The sequence below is a fragment of the Rattus norvegicus genome, chromosome 15, assembly GCF_021556685.1.
Source record: "Rattus norvegicus strain SHRSP/BbbUtx chromosome 15, alternate assembly SHRSP_T2T, whole genome shotgun sequence".
Classification (NCBI taxonomy): Eukaryota; Metazoa; Chordata; class Mammalia; order Rodentia; family Muridae; genus Rattus; species Rattus norvegicus.
Genome location: NC_141548.1, coordinates 98146043 through 98170917, shown reverse-complemented (window position 1 = coordinate 98170917; position 24875 = coordinate 98146043). Strand labels below are relative to the sequence as shown.

General features: G+C 40.2%; 1 protein-coding gene across 1 annotated transcript in view; it reads right to left on the bottom strand.

Moving 5' to 3' along the window:
* Window positions 1–24875, bottom strand: part of Gpc5 (glypican 5) — a 1404282-nt gene that overhangs the window by 1097457 nt on the left and 281950 nt on the right.

The window sequence follows — 24875 nt, the reverse complement described above, 5'->3', positions numbered from 1 at the left end:
ACTATAATGCTTGTCTGTTTTTAACAATGAGAATCAACGGATTTGAATTCAGTACCAATAATGACAAACCAGTCCCATGCATATTGATACGGGCTTCAATACACATGCAAAAGCTATCCAAAAATCAAGACGTAAAGTAAAAGCTAAATTACCTGTATAAGCAGGACTGCCTAACCAAAATAGATATGCATCGAGCTTTACATTCATGTAAGATAATATAAATCCTTGATGAATGTGCACTCAAGTTTGAATGAGTCCTAAAGGATAAAAGTTAATATCTACAGAGAAAGGACAGTAAGTCGGCAGAGTTCCTTTGTTTGCAATTCACAGAGGGAGGCTGGGTCCTCACACATGCTAGTCAAGCACTTCATTATGAGTTTATATCTGCAGCCTGACTGTACTTTTTATTGCGAGGCAAGGTCCCAAGTTACCCAGGCTGCCCTTGAACTCACTGTTCTTCTGCCTCAACCTCCCAACTAAGCAGAATGGTTGGCTTGTACCACCAGGTCTTGTTGACAATGAGTCCATGAGATATTGTATAATATTATACAATCTCATTTTATAATCCCTCTATACCTTCTTTCTTATACTGATAAAATTTCAAGGATGGTATACTCTTCCAACAATGAAAAGAAAAACCATGACTGCAGTGGGGCAGCGGTGGCACATGCCTTTAATCACAGCACTGGAGTGGAAGCAGGCAGATCTCCAAGTACCAAGCCAGCCTGGGCCCCAAAATGAGTCTAGGACAGCCGGAATTACATACAGATAATCTGTCTCAAAAAAACAAAACAAAACAAAACAAAACAAAATAAAAAACAAACTTGATTGCCTTTTAGATACTCTTAAAGCAACGATAATTTACAAACTTAACATAATTATCACTGGAAAGTCGACTTAGCATCTAATGTGTCAGTAAGACTCATGATAATACATAGTTCAAGAGGACACAGCATGTTTGAAATAGATACAAAAGCCGTTTGCAGAACCAGGAGGCTTCACTTCTTGTCTATTTTTTTTTCTTAGTTCTGAGACCTTAAAAATAGCATGAAAGCTCTTTGAGATTGATGGTCCCATACCTGAGGTGAAAATGCAAGGTTATTCCAAAGTATAAAATTCTCTGTTTCTTTGATTGCTCCATATTGGTGATATTAAAATAATTATGCATATATTTCATCCTCCTGTTCACAATTATTTTACTTCTAACATTTGTGAAGCTCCTGTGCTGAACTTTAGGGGAGAGGAAAAATGACTTCTGCCTTAACAGAGCTTACAAACCAAACAGAATGAGGTCTTCCAAATTGAGATCTTCTCTCTCTCTCTCTCTCTCTCTCTCTCTCTCTCTCTCTCTCTCTCTCTCTCTCTCTCTTTCTCTTTCTCTCTCTCTCTCTCTCTGTGTGTGTGTGTGTGTGTGTGTGTGTGTGTGTGTGTGTGTGAGAGAGAGAGAGAGAGAGAGAGAGAGAAAGAGAGAGAGAGAGATCACTGGAGATAGATAATGCTTTCTTCTGGTTGTGTTTCTGATATCTTCTGGGACTGTAGAAAGATGGAAATTAAAAAACATGAGATCACCCCTGCCATGTATGAGATTTTGAGCATCTGTTAGGGAAGGGCATGTTGAGATGGATTTCTACAAAGTGAACTCATAAACAAGCACTCATTAAATACCATTATGTCAAGTGCTGGAGGTACATTCATGCACACAGTTAAATTAAGTTCGGTGTAAAGCAGCCACTGCATTTTTCCATCTTTCATGACTATAACAGAAAGAGGACAGCACTAAAGCCAACAGCATACTTGCAGTTGCATAGGAAGTGGGCTGTTCAACTGTACTTGAGGTGCTTAAGGAAGTGCTTCAAGAAGTTATATCTGAATAGCAAGTCAAGGGATGGACTGAGAGTTTGAAAGATGGGGGGAAAAAGCAACCACAAATGTTTCAGGAAAGTCTAAATTACCAAAAGGAATGCAACAATTTACCATACAAATCTTACATATGAATATATTCTGTAAGAAAATAAATAGAATATAGTGTAGCATTTTTTCATAGTATGGGGATGGGGAATGCCATATGTGGATACCAAGATAATAAACCTTTTAAGACAAGCAGGAAATTGATGTTTTCCCATCATTACCAGCAGGATGATAATGGCCAGAATGTAGAGAGGGGCAAGGGCAGGCCTGCAGAGAAACACCAGGATCCAGAGTCAGGAGCAAGAAGGCAGAAAAGGAAGAAGATTGCAGGAGCAGAAATAGATAACATAATCCCATTTGAAAATCATCTCAGAGCAAAGAATAGAGCTGAGGGGAAAAGCAAACCCTAAGAGACGGAGATGTAAGGGTTCCATGCAGAACGTGGCTACCATTTTGTTTTACCTAAAAAGGAAGAGTTAGGATAGGAAACAGCAAAAGGAAATTATGCTGGAAGAGTGGGCTGGAGACAGATCTTGGGGGAGTTCTTCAAAGCTAAGAATATGTTTATTAGATAAAAGCTCCTACTGTTTGCCAAGTTTAACAGCAAAATCCAGAAGTGGCAATTTTACGAATGCACCAGACACCATTGCATAAGTTTAACTACGGAGAAAATTCTCCGCTGAATGTAAAAATATAGTTTAAAACTGCTAGTATTCCCAAGCAGGGGTGGGGGGTGGGGGGATTAATTCTGAAGTCAACCAATGACGGTATTCATAGATAGTACAGAGAAGTAAAATCAGCTGGACTCGGGGAAGGCTATTTCAAGTGAAAAGACCAAGGTATTACAAAGTTCAAAATGAACTTTAGTCCCTGGGGCTAAAAAATAGTGATGGTGGACTATAAATATATTAGCTGGGTGCTAAAATGGAAAGAAAGAGGAAGATTTGTTGTCAACAACCAGAAGTACCCGGAACCGAGGAGACGATGATGTGAATTGATGGGAGGTATGTCTGGAGGTATTACGTGATATTTTCAAAATAATCATGATCCATTGTGGCTGGCCACAGGGGCTTGAGGCAAAATGAAACTCGAAACTTCTATGAATCTTAGTTTTCTCTTTCCTAAATTAGAGGAGGGGGCAAACTACTTTGAACTTACAAGTGGGGAGAAAAACCATCTAATCCCGGACCCCCTGTTAGAATCGTAGCCACATCTTCCACTGAACTGTTCTCTAGGTTATAAGGGGTTGAAAACCATCAGCCTCGAATGACCTTTATACTCATTATGTTTGCATTGGTTGCAGCTACAAAAATAAAAAAAAATAGCTTTAGCTAAAAACTTAGAAACTAGCTTCAGTGTTATCCGAAGACACCAGTAGGCACGGAAGAACCAGAGACATCAGTAACAGCACGTGAATCTCAAAGACCCTGCTCCTTGAGTTTCCGTGGGGAGCCCTTCTTCACATTTTATTGAAAGGGAGCAGAAAACCATCTGGTAGCAGGGCCTTAAGCTGCCACCTTTGCCCCCTGAGGAGAGACAATGTGGGTGGTACATTTCAATACTTATGCCTTCTTCCTATTGAAAAAACCCTCACGCTTCTGCTGACAGATTTTCATCTTCGCCTTATACTGCAATTTCCTCCATTTCTTCCTCCCTGGTCTCTATCTTCTCCCCCGTAATCAGTCTGAAGTATCTCGGAAAAAAGATTGTTTTCTTCTGTAAAGCTTGCCAGCTCCTGCTTTAAGTTCCATTTTGGGCTTCCCGCTGGTTTCCAAGCTCCCATCTCACCTTGAAATGACTCTCCTCCTCACTCTAAACCATATATATCACTTTTCCTGCTCCAGTCAAGTGTTTGCTGCAACGACTTCGTATAAGTTAGCCGACTTTCCCGTTCTCAGTATAATTGCGGAAACGCCCACAGTGTGCGGAGTCATCGTCAGCCTCCGAGCACCTCCATCTGTCTCCCCGCTCGCTCTTTTTCAAGTCTTCAGATAGTAGGTTTCCACTGAGAATCTTCAGGTGTTTGCAAAGAACGCCTTTGTTTTCATTTCACCCCAATTAGCAGGCTTCTGGTTCTCGAGCAATGGCAGTCTTAGGAAGTATATTAATGATAGTACACATCGAGGACTTAGAAGATAGTTCACTGGTAAAAGTGCTTGCCACGCATGCACAGAGACCAGAATCTTGATCTCCAGAACACATACATGTCAGCTGGACACATGACATCCTATAACACCAGGGCCCAAGAAGCAGAGAATGGATTTCTAGGGCCAGCCTGCTAAGCAGAGGAGCCAGGCAAGGTGTGGGTCCCACTGAGAGACCCTGATTCCATTAATAAGATGAACAGTAATTAGGAAAGACTCCCAACATCACCACCAGGACTCTGCATGCATATCTGCCTGTCTGCCTGGACACATGTGCACCCCATGCATAAGCATGCAAACAAACCTCATGTACATGAGGAAAATATGGCACAAACTGAACAACAACCTTTTAAGAGTATTAAAAGTTTGGAATAAAAACGTGGGTGTTCCTCATTGATAAGTGGCTATTAGCCCAAAACCTCAAATTACCCTAGATGCACAGAACACATGAAACTCAAGAAGGATGACCAAAATGCGAATGCTTCACTCCTTCTTTAAAAGGAGAACAGGAATACCCTAGGCAGGGAATAGGGAGGCAAAGATTAAAACAGAGGCAGAAGGAACACCCATTCAGAGCCTGCCCCACATGTGGCCCATACATATACAGCCACCAAACTAGATAAGATGGATGAAGCAAAGAAGTGCAGGCCGACAGGAACCGGATGTAGATCTCTCCTGAGAGACACAGCCAGAATACCGCAAATACATAGGCAAATGCCAGCAGCAAACCACTGAACTGAAAATGATGGGACCCTGTTGAAGGAATCAGAGAAAGGACTGAAAGAGCTTGAAGGGGCTTGAGACCCCATATGAACAACAATGTCAACCAACAGAGCTTCCAGGGACTAAGCCACTACCCAAAGACTACACATGGACTGACCCTGGGCTCCAACCTCATAAGTAGCAATGAATATCCTAGTAAGGGCACCAGTGGAAGGGGAAGCCCTTGGTCCTGCCAAGACTGAACCCCCCAGTGAATGTGATTGTTGGGGGGAGGGCGGTAATGGGGGGAGGATGGGGAGGGGAACACCCATAGAGAAGGGAAGGGGAGGGGTTAGGGGGATGTTGGCCTGGAAACTGGGAAAGGTAATAACAATTGAAATGTAAATAAATACCCAATTTAATAAAAATGGAGAAAAAAAAGTAAAAAAAAGAAAAACCCATGGGTGTTCTATGTATGGTTATTAAATAATTTAGCTTAACAGATAAGACAATGGCAAGCAATTCATAGCCCCTTGAATGCTGAAAGATGGCGTTTTAGTTTAGGAGATATTATATGAGAAATGACTCAAATATTCATGGGAATAATAATAAAATGTGAATCAGTATAGTATTTTATAGTGTGGTATGTTCCACTGTATGAAAAACCGGTTTCAGAGGAGACTGATAGATAGGGGACTTCTCAGGTATAACAACAAAAGTGAGTTTATTTTCTCATGCCTCATGCCCTTGTGATTTTAAAAACTTAAGGGCAAAGCCCACTAGAGTATGACTATCTTGTCCAGACAGAGATAAATTCACCCTCCTAGCTTCATTCTGTAAAGCCAGTGTTAGTTGGACCAGCCCTTGAGAAGAAAGCTGGAGAGGTGGCCAATAAATGTCAGTCTTATTATAATTAGGCTTCTTTTTATTTTTTATTTATTTAATTTGTTTGGACTAAAGTGATGTGCTAAAGGTTAAGGGACAAAGGCATGAAATTCTAGAGCCTCTTCGTGGACATATTTGGCTGGTTCAGGACAAACAACAGAAGTAGCCCTCTATTGACAGTTCAGCCAGGGCCCATGAAGAATGACAGTAAAGGGAAGGAAACGCCTTCCATGTTGCAGTGAACAGGAGTTGACTATAGGTGGGTGTCCCTGGTTACAGTGAACAGGAGTTGACTACAGGTGGATGTCCCTGGTTACAGTGAACAGGAGTTGACTACAGGTGGGTGTCCCTGGTTACAGTGAACAGGAGTTGACTACAGGTGGATGTCCATGGTTACAGTGAACAGGAGTTGACTATAGGTGGGTGTCCATGGTTACAGTGAACAGGAGTTGACTATAGGTGGGTGTCCCTGGTTACAGTGAACAGGAGTTGACTATAGGTGGGTGTCCCTGGTTACAGTGAACAGGAGTTGACTATAGGTGGGTGTCCATGGTTACAGTGAACAGGAGTTGACTACAGGTGGGTGTCCCTGGTTACAGTGAACAGGAGTTGACTTAGGTGGAAGTCCCTGGTTACAGTGAACAGGAGTTGACTATAGGTGGGTGTCCATGGTTACAGTGAACAGGAGTTGACTATAGGTGGATGTCCCTGGTTACAGTGAACAGGAGTTGACTATAGGTGGGTGTCCCTGGTTACAGTGAACAGGAGTTGACTATAGGTGGATATCCATGGTTACAGTGAACAGGAGTTGACTATAGGTGGGTGTCCCTGGTTACAGTGAACAGGAGTTGACTACAGGTGGATGTCCATGGTTACAGTGAACAGGAGTTGACTATAGGTGGATATCCATGGTTACAGTGAACAGGAGTTGACTATAGGTGGGTGTCCCTGGTTACAGTGAACAGGAGTTGACTACAGGTGGATGTCCATGGTTACAGTGAACAGGAGTTGACTATAGGTGGATATCCATGGTTACAGTGAACAGGAGTTGACTATAGGTGGGTGTCCCTGGTTACAGTGAACAGGAGTTGACTATAGGTGGGTGTCCCTGGTTACAGTGAACAGGAGTTGACTATAGGTGGGTGTCCCTGGTTACAGTGAACAGGAGTTGACTATAGGTGGGTGTCCCTGGTTACAGTGAACAGGAGTTGACTATAGGTGGATGTCCCTGGTTACAGTGAACAGGAGTTGATTACAGGTGGATGTCCATGGTTACAGTGAACAGGAGTTGACTATAGGTGGGTGTCCCTGGTTACAGTGAACAGGAGTTGACTACAGGTGGGTGTCCCTGGTTACAGTGAACAAGAGTTGACTATAGGTGGATATCCATGGTTACAGTGAACAGGAGTTGACTTAGGTGGATATCCATGGTTACAGTGAACAGGAGTTGACTTAGGTGGAAGTCCCTGGTTACAGTGAACAGGAGTTGACTATAGATGGGTGTTCTGCATATGATAAGAAAGGAGATGCTAAAACTGCCAAAATCTTTATCATAGTAGCCAGGACAAATAGCAAATAGAATAAAAAAAATAAAAGATAATAAAATAAAAGCAAGTTTAGGTTTGTGTTATTACCTCTAGAAGAGACTCATTTTCTTTGAAATTTTTATGTTTGAGGAGATTTCTAAATAACAGCTTTAAGTGGTGGGTTACAGGGTATTTTTTGTCTTGATTTTTTAAGGAAGTTATTGAACAGACCCACCTATTTAGAGCCAGAAGCAAAACGAAAGTACAAAATGTGGCAAATACAAAGTTCAGAAAGAAAAATCTAGCAGCGGAAGAAAGGTTATAATATTATAAAATTTTAGATATTATAATATTAATATTAATATTATAATATTAAAATTATAATAAATGTCTCCTTTCCCCAAAACTAGGACTGGAAAGAGGAGTCTGGCATTTTCATCGATACCAGGAAATCCTGCCCTAAAACTATGTTATTAGCGCTGTGCTAATAATGTAGACATTATTCACACATGCTCAAAGTGCAAATAAACACTAGAGCCCAGTACAGAAAACGGTCAGAAGTAAAAAACCATAACAATGCTTTAAAAGTTGTGAAAAATATATGCAGGGGTCGAATATCATTGATAACCCCTAAAACACGGTCCTTTAGTATATTTTACCCATAAGACAATTCTAAATCCCCACGGGTGGCCAGTTCTGAGAAGACAGGGACACAGGAGATGCTAAAGCTACAGGAGGAAGAAGTTGTGCTGTGGTCCTGCCAGTGGGAGCTCACCTGACACTTTCCTATGTGTATAAATTAAGCCACCAGAGGGAGCTTCTGCATTTCAGTCCTCTTCAACATTATTAATTACACTTACATAAGAGTCTGTTTAATATCATATACTTTGACTCTTTAAGGGCTCTTCAGCTTGTCTCCTAGAGTTAAATATATATCCATACATGAAGTCTTCACAAAAACCCAATTTTTTATGAAGAACTGCTACACACGTGCTCTAAGGCCTATGTGCTCAGGGAGAAGCTCAGTCATGGGGAAACATCCCCTACGCTATCATGGATTGTGCAACAGAAAACAAAATGAACCAGCATTTACAATTCTTCCTGCTCCTCTCTCCTGCCCTCCCTTTCTGTCTGCCTTACTTGCTTATCTCCTTCCTTCCCTCTCTCCATCATGGTCCTCTCCAGGTAAAGGCACACATTGGTCTAGTGAGTCCCCAGAATTGAAAGGCAACTACAAACTTCTCGTCCTTGTTTCACAACACAAAGCACAATGCTGATACAAAAAGTGAGTATCTATTATTCATGAGATATTCTTATAAGACATGAGAATATAGCAATACTTTCAGATCTATATTCTCTTCGGCGGAGCAAGAATTGCACTTTTTTTCCTTTTGTTTCTTTTTTGTTTTTTGCTTCTTCTTTTCTTTTATTTTGTATTTTTTATTTACATTTTGAATGTTATCCCCGTTCCCAGTTTCCCCTCCAGAAACCTGAGATTCCCATCTCACCTTCCCCTTCTTCTATAAGGGTGCTCCACCTTCCTGCCCGCCCACTCCCTCCCACATCCCCACTCTGACATTACCCTACACTGGGCAATCAAGCCTTGGTAGGACCAAGGGTTTCTCCTCCCATTGGTGCCTCTCAAGGCCATCCTCTGCTACATATGCAGCTGGAGCCATGGGTCTGTCCCTGTGATCTCTTGGAATGTTGATTTAGTTGCTGGGAGCTCTAAGGGGTCTGGTTGGTTGATATTGTTGTTTTTCTTATGGGGTTGCAAACCCCTTTAGTTCCTTTAAATCCTTTCTCTAACTCCTCCATTGGGGACTCTGTGCTCAGTTTAATGGTTGGCTGTGAGCATCTGCCTCTGTATTTGTCAAGCTCTGGCAGAGCCTCTAAGGAGTCTGTCAGCATGCACCTCTTGGCATCCCCAATAGTGTCTGGGTTTGTGTCTGTATATGGGATGGATCCTCCAGATGGGACAGTCTCTGGATGGCCTCTCCTTAGCCTCTGCTCCATACTTGGTTTCCGTATTTCCTCCTATGAATATTTTTGTTCCCCCTCCTAAGAAGGACTAAAGCATCAACAATTTGATCTTCCTTCTTCTTGAGCTTCATGTGGTTTGTGAATTGTATCTTGAGGATTCCAAGCTTTTGGGCTAATATCCACTTATCAGTGAATGCATACCTTGAGTGTTCTTTTGTGATTGGGTTACCCCTCATGATGATATTTTTAGGTTCCATTCATTTACTTAAGAATTTCACGGAGTCATTGTTTTTATAAATGAGTAGTAATCAATTGTGTAAATGTACCATATTTTCTGTATCTATTCCTCTGTTGGAGGACAACTGGGTTCTTTCTAGCTTCTGGTTATCATAAATAAGACTGCTGTGAACATAATGGAGCATGTGTTCTTGTTATATGTCGGAGCATCTTTGGGGTATATGCCCAGGAGAGGTATAACTGGGTCCTCAGGTAGTAGAATGTTCAATTTTCTGAGGAACCTCCAGACTAATTTCCAGAGTAGTTGTACCAGCTTGCAGTCCCACCTCAATAGAGGAGTGTTCTTTCTCCACATCCTCGCCAGCATCTGCTGTTATCTGAGTTTCTGATCTTAGTCATTATGACTCATGTAAGGTGGAATCTCAAGGTTGTTTTGATGTGCAGTTCCCTGGTGACTAATGATATTGAACGTTTCTTTAGGTGCTTCTTGGCCATTCAGTATTCTTCAGTTGAGAATTCTTTGTTTAGCTCTGTAGCCCATTTTTTAAAGGGGTTATTTGATTCTATGGAGTCTAACTTCTTGAGTTCCTTGTATATATTGGATAGTAGCCCTCTATCAAATGTAGGATTGGTAAAAATCTTTTCCCAATCTGTTGGTTGCTTTTCCAGGATGTTGGGGTATCCTGGATTTGCTGTGGTGGGTGAACTGGGTTTTGAAGATGAAAAGTGGCCTTGGTTTCTGTTGCTTATGTTCTTGCACTTGCCTCTTGTCATCTGATTATCACTGGTGATAGTAGGTCTTGCTGTCTTTGACAGTGGGTTGACCTTCCTGTAACCTGTGTGTCAGCACTCCTGGGAGACCAGCTCTCTCCAAATGGGATCTGGGAACAGAGAGCTGTGGCACAGGGTCAGCTCTGGGCACAGAAGGAAATGGAATAAGAATTGTACTTTAATCTACAACACTCTGATTTTCTTTTTGAGGCAGCCTCTTTCTATATAGTCCTGGATGACCTGGAACTATGTCTATAAACCAGACTGGGTTCAAAATCAATGAAATCTGCCTGCCTCTGCCTCTAAATGCTAAGGTTAAAAGCCCTGCAATACTATGAAATATCTAAACTTTGGTGTTTTGAGTGAGAATGTCCCTGACTCAGATATTTGAATACTTAATCTCCATTGTTGGAGCTGTTTGTGTAGGTTTAAGGAGGCGTAGCCTTAATGGAAGCAGCCTTTGAGAGTTGTGAACATTCCTAACCCTCTTGCCTCCTGTTTGTGGTTGAACCTGTGAGATTCAGTTTGCTGCTTCATTCACCATGCCTGACTACTGCTATGCTTAAAACCCATAATGTTGATGAACTCTTGTCCCCCTGGAATTGGTAATCCAAATAAATCTGGCCTCTGACAACCTGCTTTTATCATGCTATTTTATATCAACAATATGAAAGTGGATAATACAAAGTGACTAAATTAAAAGGGATCATTGGTAAAATGGTAGAATGGAGGGGTGTGGGGGATGGCCATCCAGGTAATAAAGAATAAACTTTAAAAGGAAGACTTAAACTATGCCCTGGGTGGAGTTAAGAAGCAATACTGTAAGCTTCAAGAAGAAGTGTGCGTTGCAGAGAACAGACACAGGAACAGCTCTGAAGTGGAAGGAGGCCACATGGTCCAGGGGAATAGGGTGATGGGTGACAGCAGACACAGTTCAGCCACATTGCACACTTCCCCCTGTGTTCTGGCAATGAGTCAGTTTGTGTGGTCACTGAAGAGTTGGGAGCCTGATAATAACACAGGGTAGCTTATTTTTAAAATAGCCTTGGCCAGGCTAAAAGACAGGACAGAGGGGAAATACTTGCAAAAAAAGTACAAGGACCCAAATTTGAGTTCCCCAGAACTGTAATCTCAGGGATAGCCTATGTAGTTAGATGAACTTGGCAAGCATGTCTCTGCTTCAGTAAGATACTGGCTCCATAATCAAAAGTGGAAAATGATCCAAGAAGATCCTTAATATCAAGCTGTGGCCTCCACAGGTATATCCAGATACATGCACAAGAACAAGCACACAGATGCAAAATGTACACACATGCCTATGTACTGGGACACATATAAATGTGCATACATAGAGGTGAGCATACCACACATGAATACAAATAATATATAAAGAGTAAACATGCTGACCAACTATTATATGCAGAGAAGTAAGGTCAGAGAACAAGACATCGATAAACCAGATGGAAAGAGTTGGTCCTAAGGGACATTCTGGGTGTGCTGGTGAAAGATGATGGTAGCTTAACTCAGTGCTGAAGAACTAAGCATCGGTAGATGGCCTCTGTATCCTAATGATGGAGACACCAGGATGTGAATATTCAATCCAATAATCGAGTTCTTGTATCTTTTATATAAAGAAATAAAGACAAATTGAGTGTCATGTGATCAGAGCGAAAACTAAGAGAAGAGAGGATTTAGGGGAGAAGCACAATGTTCTCCTTGACCATGCTTGCCTCCTTATGAGTAATACTCATCCAGGAGCAGGTGGTCATTCTGGAAATAGAGAGCTACAGGCTGAGATCAGGGAAGGTATCTAAATGTGCATATCTACTGTGGGCAGCATTTGAGAAAAGACAAGGGGCTGCTAAAGACTCTTCCTAGACACCCCAACATTTAGAGATGGAGATACAGGGAGATTCAGAAAGACTGGAGAAAAAGATTTCAAACAAGTAAGTATAACTAAACAAATGAAAACCTCTCTAAATGTAGGCATTTCCCCCTCTTTAAGTTATCATTGCAATAGCAGCAAATCTCAGAGGAGTAGACACGGTGATTTGAATAAGGATACTCCATGTCAGGCACTGCTGGCTTCTGCCTTTAATCCTGGCATTCTGGAGAGGTAGGTGGATCTCTGTGAGTTCAAGGACATCATATCTACAGAGTGAGCTCCAGAACAGCCAGGGCTACACAGAGAAACGATGTCTCAACCCTTCCCCACCCCTCCAAGACAAATAAACATCAAACAAACAAACAACAAACACAACAATTTTTCCCATAGGCTCACACCTTTGAACACTTGGTTCTGAGTTGGTGGTGCTGTTTGGGGTCTCAGTGATGGAGGAAGCACATAACTGGGGTTGGGGATAGGACTCTGATGTGTCATAAAGCACACACCACCCCAGTTCACTTTCTCTGCTTCTTGCTTGCAGTCTAAGATCTGAACCCTTGGTTTCCATTGCTGTCAGCAGGAGCTATTCCCCACACCATGGATGCTTCTCCCTTGGAGCTGTGTGCCCAAATAAACTCTTCTCTCTAATGTGGCCTTTGTCTTGGTGTTTGGTTACGGTGATAGAAAAGTAACTAATACAGTGGGGTACCTCAGAATGCTGAGGAAGACAGAGTTTGCATTTAAATAGAGGCTATGAATAAGTGTAACAAAAGGCTGTGGTCCTAGAGTGACTGTTGCTGTGATGAAAGAAGGTGACTCAAGTTACCTGGGGAGGAAACAGGTCTTTTGGCTTATGCTTCTCTGTCACAGTTCATCAAAGGAAGTTAGGCTAGGAACAGAGCAAGCATCTGGAAACAGTAGCTGATGCAGAGGTCATGGAGGAATGCTACTTACTAACTTACTCAGACTGTGCACTTACAGAACCCAGGAGCACTTGTCCAGGTTTGGCACCACAATGGGCTGACTTGTTCCTTATCAACCATTAAATAAAAAGATGGCTCACAGCCTGATCTTACAGAAGCACTTTCTTTCTTTTCTTTCTCTTTCTTCTTTCTTTCTTTTTTTCTCTTTTCTTTCTCTCTTTCTCTCTTTTTTTACTTTATTTTCCATATTTTTTTATTCACTTTACCTGCCAATCACAGATCACCTTCCTTCCAGTCCCAGCCTTACAGATCCCTCCCCGTACTACCCACTCCCCTCCTTAGAGAAAGGGAAGGCCCCCTTGGGTACCATCCCACCCTGGAACATTTAGTGAAAGCATGATTAAGCATATCCTCTTTTACTGAGGCCCAAACATGTAGTCCAGATAGGGGAAAGAGTTGGGCATATCCTATTCTGTCAAATCTTTCCCAGATTCATCTCTTATTCTGACATCAGGTAGAAATCACTTTAAACATGGGTGCTTCCTTTTACAAACTAATTTTGCCTTCATATCTTGGGTTTAAAGGTGCATACTAAGGGCGTGCCTTTATTCCGGCCAGAGGGATTAAAGGACCGTGGTAAGTGCTAAACCCACACTGCAGCTAGAAACAAGGTCTTTTTCAGCAACTACCACAATCTCAAGGTTCGCATTATGATCAAATATCCTGCAGCACTCTCCCTCTGTCTCTTCTTCTGTTCCTCCTTTCTCCCTTTTAACTGTAGAACTTATACGGAGGCTTACTGGTAAGGATATTTGAGAAATAATCCCAAACGCACATTGTGAATATCATGGTCTTTAGGGTGTGAGGGAAACTAATTAAATGCTATGAGAATGGGAAATACAGAAGATCATTTTTCAGAGAGTGATGTTTGCCTCCTGTATGTTCGTTCTCCTCGTCAGGAGCACAGACCACTGGTGTACTTCTTCTTCACAGTGCTTTGCCTGGGACAAGCGTAGCCCAAGCAGATGCACAAGGCAGGCTCTGAGGAATTCAGTTTGCAAGACCTACTCCATGGTAAGCTTAAAGGTTTTTACTCCAATGATGAGGAAAATACCATCAGCTGCCCTGCAGGGCTCTAGTGTAAGTGTAGAGTTATCCCTGGGTAACTATGGATATCCATTAATTTCACTAACTTTTCCCAACAGATAATCACAAAATACCTGTAATGAGCACTCCCTACAGCATTTTAGGGATAAAATGAAGAACCCAGTTAAAAGTTGAGTCAGTTTCAGCATTCAAGTAAACATAGTTAATAGATTTTTAACCAGTAGCTGGAGAAAGCCTTTATCACACAACCCGCATGGAGACAACTTTAAATGATCTGTAGAGATTCACGTGGATAGCTTCCCTAAGCTTTACGATAATATAGATTTCAAAGATTAGCTACTAACATCTACGAACATAAGTGAGCTCCAAGATCATAGTTTTAAGAATTCTTAAGATGACCAGAAAGAATTATTTAAACGAGACATAAGCTCACAGTATCTAACAGATACTTATACTGACAGTGGAGACTTGATCTTTCTCCAGCCCCTGGAAATATCTTCTGCACTGAAAACTGCCTATCGCATAGCATGGAGATATTACATTATTTATTATTTTCAATTCTGGGCTGATAAGGGAAAGATGGAAAATTGACACAAAATACACCTAGAATCATTTACAGAAAATCACATGGACCATTATGGTGTGTTTTGCATGCTCAATAATTTTAATCTTCACCCTTATTTTCAATAACCCAATCTGATAAGTAGGATTTTGACAGGGCTGAAGATAAATGCATTTACACAATGGAGTACTGCTCGGCTATTAAAAACAATGACTTCATGAAATCCTTAAGCAAATGAATGGAACTAGGAAATATCATCCTTAGTGAGGTAACCCAATTACAAAGAACACACATGATATGTATTCACTGATAGGTGGATATTTGCCCAAAAGTTTGGAATACCCAAGATATAATTTACAGGCCACATGAAGCTCATGAAGAAAGACCAAAGTGTGGATGCTTTAGTACTTCTTAGAAGGGGAAACAAAATACTCACAGGGGGAAATATGGAGACAAAGTGTGGAGCAGAGACTGAAGGAAAGGCCACTCAGAGACTGTCACACATGGGGATCCATTCCATATATAGTCACCAAATCCAGTCACTATTGGGGATGTCAAGAAGTGCTTGCTGACAGGAGCCTGATATAGCTGTCTCCTGAGAGGCTCTGCCAGAATCTGACAAATAGAGAGGCTGATGCTCACAGCCAACCATTGGACTGAGAAAGGGGTCCCCAATGGAGGAGTTAGAGAAAGGACTGAGGTAGCTGAGAGGATTTGCAACCCCATAGGAAGAACAACAATATCAACCAATCAGGCATCCCAGAGTTCCCATGGACTAAACCACCAACCAAAGAATACACATGGAGAGACCCATGGCTCCAGTCTCATATGTAGCAGAGGATGGGCCTAGTTGGGCATCAGTGGGAGGAGAGGCCTTTGGTTCTATGAAGGCTTGATGCCCCAGTGTAGAAGAATGCGAGGCAAAGGAGGTGGGAGAGAGTGGTTGGGTAGATGGAGAAGCACCCTCATGGAGGCAGGGGATGGGGGGATGGAAGAGGGAGTTTCAGGAGGGGATAACAGGAAAGGAGATAACATTTGAAATGTAAATAAAGAAAATATCCAGTAAAAGAAAAGAGAAAAGGATAAATGGATAATATCAATAGCACCAAGATATCTGTGTAAGGGCTTTGACATTATACTTTGTTTATTCATTAAAAGAAACAGAAATTATAGCAGTTCTGTGGATGTACTCCCACGGGAGACAGGAAATGTTAATAATTTAAGTTTCAGTGAAAAACTGTAGATGAATGTAATTAAATCCAGTTAGCACGTTAAATCAGGATGTTTCTACTATCGAATTTGAGGTCATTTCATTTCAACAAATATTGTCAAACATTTTAATAGGCACTGGGAATAAAATGGTAAGACAGCATGAATTGCCAGGGCTGCCAGCTAATCCAGTGCAATGGGGAGGGGAAGGGAGCCTGAATGAAACAGGCTTTTTAGCAGATCGAAGATGTGCACACAAGGAGGTGGGGAACGCATAAGGCATTTATACTTTTTCATAGAGACATAGGAAGGCCAAAGTGGAGACAAAGATGAATTTGGGAAGAATTCCCCCTTTTGAGGAAATGTATCAGAAAATCCAAAATTACTCAGTTGCCCAATAAAAATTTATCAAAGTGCATGTACTGTAAGACCTAGATTCTGGAAGTAGAATAATTAACACAGAAAATGGCATCTGCCCTCAGGACATCTACAATTAAGCATAAAATACAAATAAATAATAACTGTGGGCCACAAAGAAGATGATCCATATGACGAGTATATGTTAATCACAAGGCTACCGACCCAATTGTACAAGGCCACACAACAAAATTTTATGATTTCAACTCTAACCCCTTCCAAAACAAATCCTGTTCTGTGTAAGTGTAGCAATTTCCCATTTGCCTGGGCCACCACCCAACCCCGAGGAACCACCAAGTTCTCTGTCTCAGTAGACCTGCTACTTAGGCTTTTCATGTTAATAGTATCCTGCAAAGCAGGGTCTTTGAGATGGACTTATTTCAAATGTCACATATTAAAGTAATTAATTGGGACTTCCACAATCATCCAGATAAAGAATAAAACAAAAAATGAGATGCCTATAACCATCAGTTAAGGATTCTAAAGGGTGACAGCCAGTGAAGAGTCTATTTCATTCTCTAACAGAGCAGTGAGATTAAAGCAAAGAAGGACCGGTCACTGGGCCCTCTGAGATCAGATCCAGCATGGGGAGCTAGGCATTGCTAAGAATAGTTCTCACAAGAGCAAAGTGGGAGGAGAGAGTCCAGGTAGACAGGGTTCTGAAAGCCAACAGAAAGGTTTTAGATTCTACAAGGTCAACACACAGTCATGATTTATGTCACGATTCACTTTATATTTTGGAAAGACCATGTTCAGAAGGGAGCAGAGGCAGTGGAGGAAAGGAAGATGATCTTTTATAAATTCCAACACCGCAGTGACACTATCCAGTTTGTATACACCCCGTGTCTCACTGGGCATCCTTCTTTCAAAGCATGTCAACAATTTAGCTAGAGTCTAGAATGAGTAACAGTACTCTCCCATTGAATCCTGCCCCTAAATTATTTGAAGTAATAAAATCTATTTCCAAGGTCTTAAAGTTTACTTCTTATGTGAAAAACAAAACTTTTACTATACAAGATTTTTTTCTAATGGACTTTGAAGCATTAAGAACAGAATATTTCTAAAATCTATTTAATGTTTCACTCTGGTTGAAGATAGTTCAGAAAGCCTCAAGAACACATGCCAACACAAGTATAAAAAGGATAACCCTCAAAATGGAAATTATTCACTGCATTGTAGTGGTTTTCCATTCGTGAGAATATATTTTCAAAATCAGTCAGCCACTTTCTTATAACTTACTATGAACTTCAATGGTTTTATAAGGTTTTTATTATGTAATTTATATTCCATAAAATTCAACTTTGAAATGTGAGTTTAACTATATCTTCAGTTGTACAACACCACAATACCAAATTTGATGATTTCAACTCTAATCCCTTCCAAAACAAATCTTGGGGTTTTTTTAATTATTTATTTACATTCCAAATGTTGCCCTGTTTTGGTACCCTCCTCCACAAGTTCTTTACCCTATCTTCCCTCCTCTTTGCTTCTGAGAGGATGCTCCCCCACCCAACCACCCATTATTACCTCATTCCTGATAGCATCCCCCTTCCTTGGAGTATCAAGTTTCTACAGGATTAATCAATCCTTTCCTACTGAGGCCAGACAAGGCAGTCCTCTGCTACATATGTATACTCTTTGGTTGGTGGCTTAGTCTCTGGAAGCTCTGAGGAGTCCAGGTTAGTTTATACTGTTGTTCTTCCTATTGGGTTGCAATCCCTTTCAGCTCCTTCAGTCTTTCCCCTTTCTCTTCCATAGGGTTTCTTGACCTTAGTGCAATGGTTGGCTATGAGTATCTACTTCTATCTCAGTCAGCTGCAGGTTACTAGAGGATAACCTCAGAGGATAACCATGCTAGGCTCCAACTGCAAGCAAAACATGGCATCAGAAATAGTGTCAGGGTTTGGTGACTACAGATGGGAAGGATCCCAAGTCTGGCCAGTCTCTGTACAGCCTTTCCTTTGGGCTCTTTTCTCCATTTGTTTAGATAAGTACAATTGTGGGTTAAGGATTTTGAAGATGCGTGGGTAGTCCCATGTCTCAAATATCCATGAGAAGTAGCCTGCTTAGGTTTCTTCTCCCCCTCCCCACTGTTGGGCATTTCAGCTAAGGTCATCCCCACTGAGTCCTGAGATCTCTCACTTCTCTGGTATCTGGGACTTATCACCTCATGGCACCTTCTCCAAAATTGACCACATAATCACACACAGAACAAACCTAACAGATACAAGAAGATTTAAAATTGCCATTCCTTCTATCAGATCACCATAGACAGGTCTTCAATAACAACAAAAGCAACAGAAATCCCACCTACTCGTGGAAACTGAGCAACCCTCTGCTTGATAACTTGGTAAGGGAAGAAATGAGAAAGAATTTAAAGAAAGACTTTCTAGAATTTAATAGAAAATGAAGGCACAGCTTTCCCAAACTCATGGACACAATGAAAGCAGTGCTAAGAGGAAAATTGATAGCACTACGTGCCTTCATAAAGAAACTGGAGAGATCCTATATAAGCATCTTAGTAGCGCACCTGAACCCTCTAGAGCAAAAAGGAGCAAACACACCCAAGTGTAGACAGTTGGAAAAAAATCAAATTCAGGGGTGAAACCAACCAAGTACAAAGAAAGAGAACTAAACAAAGAGTCAACAAAAATAGGAGCTGGTTCTTTGAGAAAAACAAGAGAGATAAACCTTTACCTAAATTAACTAAAAAACACAGAGACGGTGTCTAAATTAACAAATCTTGTTTTGTATAAGTAGTAATTTACCATTTGCCTGTATCACCTCCCATCCCTGAGGAACCACCAAGCTCTCTGTCTCAGTGGACCTGCTACTTAGACTTTTCACGTTAATAGTATCCTGTAAAACAGGGTCTTTGTGATGGACTTACTTCAAATAATGCACATTCAAGTAATTGGGAGAACATTAGCCTGAGAAAGCACCAGCCTTCCTGGTCCCTATGTAAACAAACAAGGTGAACTCAGTAAATTCCTCTCTCACAAAACTTAAGTTTAGCCAATGAGAAATATACAACTAAAATAGCATTGTTTTATTTAATCATTAAAATATTTCCTTGTCTAATTCCTATGACAAGCATCTTGTCTATGTTTTCTGTTTGAAATTCTCCATTGCAGACTCAGCTGTTTGCAGACTACAGTTTATGATTTAAATAAATTATTTGAAATTCTAAATTATCTGTTCACCTTTTTCAAAGTTGCAATGGTGTGTCTCCTACATCTGTCCTTGTGATCAATAAAGAAATCCACCACAGGCATGAAAGACAATGCCTTTCCACATTCATCTCTTGATGGTCATTTAGGTAATTTCCTTTTCTCAACTTTCATAAGTGATATAATGGTCATAAATCTGTATTTTGGGGACACATATTTCATTCTCATTTAATGTGCAGACAAGCAAACATATTATATACACACACATACAACATGGAGATCCTAAGTCATATGATAACTCCATATTGAACAGTTTTGAGGAGACACACAACCATTTTCCAAGGTTCTTGCACTACTCATTACACACAGCCTGCCTCCAGCAATGTTTCAGTGTTCCAATTTGTCCACAGCCACACTTGCAGTGTCCGTCTGTATTTCCATTACAGCCATCCTATACTGGTAAGTGATATTTTATTATTGCACAGTCCCCATGAGTAAGGATGCTAAACATTTTTCATGTAGTTTACCAAATCCTTGTTGACCTTCCTTGGAGAATGTGTATTTAACTCTTTTTTTCCTCAATTGGGAGTTATAATTATTTTCTAATTGTATTGATCAGTGAATTCACATAAACATTAATTTATAGCATGTGATACATAAAAGGACAGTTTTGAAAAAATGTTTCTAACAGTTCTACATACCTGTAGAACTATATTTTAAAAATTGTCTCTACTACTAATTTTATTTCAGCTGTTGTATTTCCGTGTTTTAGTTTAATTTTTGTTAAGTACATTTTATTACTAGTTGGCAAATTAGAAATAGTATTTGTGGATTCCACACTTGACATTTATAAATTACACATCTTCAGTACTTCTGGTGTTTGTTTTTAATTTCTGCCCTTTGTTTATCCTCTAGCAGCACTCTGTCAGATTCTCAGTTGACAGATGCTTTCACCAGTGCACATATATGAGCCCACACTATGCCCAGGACTGAAGAATGCCAATTTTGAACATCAGTTGATGATGCAAGCAGGAACTAGGACCCAAAACCAGACCAATGAGCCAGAGTACAGAAGACGTCCTGTTTTCTATGATATGAAAGAACCCTCAGTGACTAACAGGGGTCGTAGACTAAACACTGCACAGACAAAATTTTTTAAAATAAAAAAAATTATTAGTGCTTTGAACCATCTCGTACCTTAAATGTATTGTTTTTGATATCTTATAGAAGAACTTTTGAATTTTCAGCATAGGTGGGGTAGATATATGGATATAAATTCATCCACTTTGTAGGGGAGAAAACTGAAGAAAAGAAGATGGATGCTGTTCCTGAATTTCAACTTCTTCACAAGTCACTAAGATAGTGATAGCCCAATTAGCTTCCAGAGGACCCTTCATGTAGCTAACACTACTCAAAGCAAACTATCAACTCTAAGATCCTACCACTGTGAACCTTCAAGCTCAAACCAACACATGGAGGAACCCATGGCTCTAGCCACATATATAGCAGAGAATGGCATTGTGTGGCATCAATAGGAGAAGAAGCCCTTGGTCCTGTGAAGGCTCATTTCCCCAGTGTAGGAGAATGCCCGGGTGTTGAGGTGGGAGTGGGTGAGTGGATGGGGGAGCATGATCATAAAGCAGGGGAAGGGGGTGGGAGGGGGGGAACTGGGAAAGGGGATAACATTTGAAATGTAAATACATAAAATATCCAATAAAAAGGAAATAATTCATTTATTGAATTAGCCTTAAAACAGAACATCTGATTTTGTTGTAAATAATTTTGTTGGAAAGCTGCTGAACTCTGGAACAAAAATCCATAATGTTTTAATGATAACACAGTGCAAATTACATAAAGTCATATAAGAGTTATAAAGGGGAAGCCCTGGGTCCTGCTAAGACTGAACCCCCAGTGAACTAGATTGTTGGGGGGAGGGTGGCAATGGGGGGAGGAGGGGGAGGGGAACACCCATAAAGAAGAGGAGGGGGAGGGATTAGGGGGATGTTTGCCCGGAAACCGGGAAAGGGAATAACACTCGAAATGTAAATAAGAAATACTCAAGTTAATAAAAAAAAAGAGTTATAAAGACCTTCTCTTGTGTGCTCACACACACACAATTTGGGGGAATGGAAGAAAGAAAGGGTTGGGTTTTGGGTTATCCATAACTATATATGTATAAAAGATGTACCTGATAAAACCCCACCAGTTAGTAAGCTAATTTCAAAAATCAACTTTTAAAATTACAATATAGAAACTTACTACTGCAGAAGCTTCCAAGAACATAAACGTATACATATTTAAAAATGGTCTAAATGGAGTTACATTTTCAAGAACATGACTTTTATGTCCAATCATAGGAGACCATAAATCACATACCTTCTGAAGCACTAAGCTAAAACACACCCTTCCTCCACCAAGTTCTCTATCAGGTATTTTTATCACAAAATGCAAAGGTGATTAAATAAATAAATCTTTGAGCAGAAATAAGGGATCGTAATATGTGGATATCTCAGAGAAACTCCTAGAATGTAATAAAAATGCATACATAAACAATGTTAAATTTGATGGGGAAGTAATATAAGTGATTATTTTCCTTGTATTTGGAATGAAATTGAAGCACACAGGTTAGGGAAGCAAGTGTCTGAGAAAAAAGTGAAGATGGATCCTCGAATGAGAGTGAGTTTTAAAGGTAATATCATCCTAGAATTCATAGATAAGAGGGAGAAAATAAAGAGGAGGAGAAGGAAGATGAAGGACAGAGGTGGGAGAGGGAGGAGAATGGGGATGATGAGGGGTTAGAGGGAGAGAAAGAGGGAGAAGGAGAGGGAGAAGGAGAGGGAGAAGGAGAGGGAAAGAGAAGTCCCACTGTAACATGAACATGTCTCCAGGAATAGAATACAACAAAGAAAAACAAAAAAAAATAGTGACTGTCATTACTGATTTTAAAGAAATCTTTGTCACAATAGTCCTCAGAAAGGCAAACCCACAAATTAATCATACATGTTTAAACTCCTCTGGAATATTTACTTAAAAAATTATTCAAGATCGCTTTCTAATGTCTTCCTAGGGAATTTTAGACTTTACAACTAAGAACCCTAGGGATTGACTGTCCCTCACCACTGTCTATCCTTTCAACCTTAAAAACGGTCACAAACAAGAGTTCACTGTAGAGCTCCTTACCTGTAATCCAAGCATTACATAGATCAGAAGTTGAAGGTTATCTTGGCTACATGGTGAGATCAGGAATATTCTTGGCTACTTGAGACCTTATCTCAAACACTAATATCAAGGAAAGAATCAAATTTGAACCCACCCATTGGCATCAGTGTTTGCACCCATGTCCAGATAAAGAATCTTCAAAAGGTAAAGAATCAAGCATAAAGAAAACATGTCAGCATACACTGATAACTTCTTATGGGTACCCCAAGACATAGTACTTCCTGAACAAAAACAAATTTCAGACTTGTCTCAGATTCTTGTTCTGCATTAGAGAAGAATACAATAACCCCAGGACTAAAACTAGAAACTACTAATTATGGCTGCATGTTAAATGCAGGTACTTCTAGAAACAAGCTCTCTATCATGGCTGACTGCCCATGGAATCTGACTCATTTCAAACAGGTTAAAGCATGAGAATTAGTATACCTCTCTATCTCTGTGCCTTTGACAAGAAACTGTTGCTGAAACAACAAATAATACCCCACCATCACATAATAGTAAACACAACTTCAAATAATGGTTGACAAAAACGGTTTAGTGTCTATGGCTATACCACCCTGAATAAACTTATCTCCTCTGCTCTCAGGAGCTAGCTTAGCAGGGTCAGACCTGTATAGAACTTGGAGTGGGAGACCCACTGATTTGTCAAAAGGATGAAATCCGTGTACCTGTAAGTACACATGTATATCTACAAACATCAGAGAACTGTATATTTCCTAAAAACCCTCTTTTCTTCTCACTTGAGAAAATATTTATAATTAGTTGTTTATATTAAGTAATCATTAAAAATGATTTTTGAAGTCTTGTGATTAAAGCTCACTAGAGTCCTGCATTCCTAAGAAAGGGTAGTTCAGTATTAATGTAAAACCCTGAAGAATTCAAAGCAGTACTTAGCAGAACAAAAACTCAGTAGGGTTAAACAGCTTGCTGGAAACACTAAGCCCATCCTAGGCTCACCACTACTCTGTCATATTTAACCCAAGAGCAAACTTAATTATCAAGGAAATGCTCTAACTTCTGCAAGAGCAGCAGTTCTCAACCCCGTGGGTCACGGCCTCTTTGGGGTTGAACAACCTTTGCATGGGGGTCATTTATCAGATATCCTACATATCAGATATTTACACTATGGTTCATAACAGTAGCAAAATTAAGTTAGAAAACAGCAACAAAATATTTCGATGATGATGATGCAGGCAGAAATACAATCAGCCTCACACAATTGCCTGCTTTTTAATCCCAGTCTTTCTAGATCTGCTTCTACTTTAACTTTAACTTAATCTACAGAAAAACCTAGAATTTAAAAATATAGTCTTTTAAAAGAAGCTTTTGTTATTGGCAGGTGTGTGTGTGTGTGTGTGTGTGTGTGTGTGTGTGTGTGTGTGTATGATACTTAGAATTTTGTCAATAACCTGAGAACTTATTTTTATTTCCAATTGAAATTCCTCTAATAGAACATGATACACTGGGCCCCTCTATGGATTTCTTTATGGGAAAATATGTACTTATTGAAGGATACATGGAGAAGTGCTCAAGTTCACAGATTGCTTTGGGAACGTGAGAGGGCCATTACTTGCTGGCTCCCCAGTAATTTATTTTGAATTTGTTGAAATCATTGATGTGTGTGAACTGGTTATCAAAGCTTGATAAACAGTTTATAAATCACTTTGAGGTTGGCACAAATAAATATTAATGAGTCAATTTACAAGGAACTTAAAGTCAGTTTCTTCTCCTCTTCTTTCCAAATAAATGAAAATAAGGATCTCCATTGTTTATATTTGAAAAAATAATCCACAGTTTGTTAGTAATAATTATGTTTCTTCAGATGCTAATAAGGCCATTTGTTATATGAAATCAGACTAATATTTAGGCTCTTGAAACAATAATCTCCTGTTGATAAAGTCCTCCTGATTGTCAGTCAGGACAGCAATGATCTCATACTCATGGCTGACAATACCACACACCTCATCCTAAGTTACAGAGAAAGGTGGTACTGAGAAGGGAACTTCTTCCTCTCTGCTGGCTTGCTTTCAGATGCCAGAATTTTACTACAGGAGTAAAAAGGTTAGCGATGGTCTTACCTACCTAAGAACTATATAAATAAACAATCCAAAACAAAACAAAACAAAAATCATAAAACCAACCTACCAAGAAAGTTGTTCCTACCTGTGCAACAGCTGGAACTTCTGTGGAACAACCGGTGCACAGGGCATAACCAACTGATTTTGAG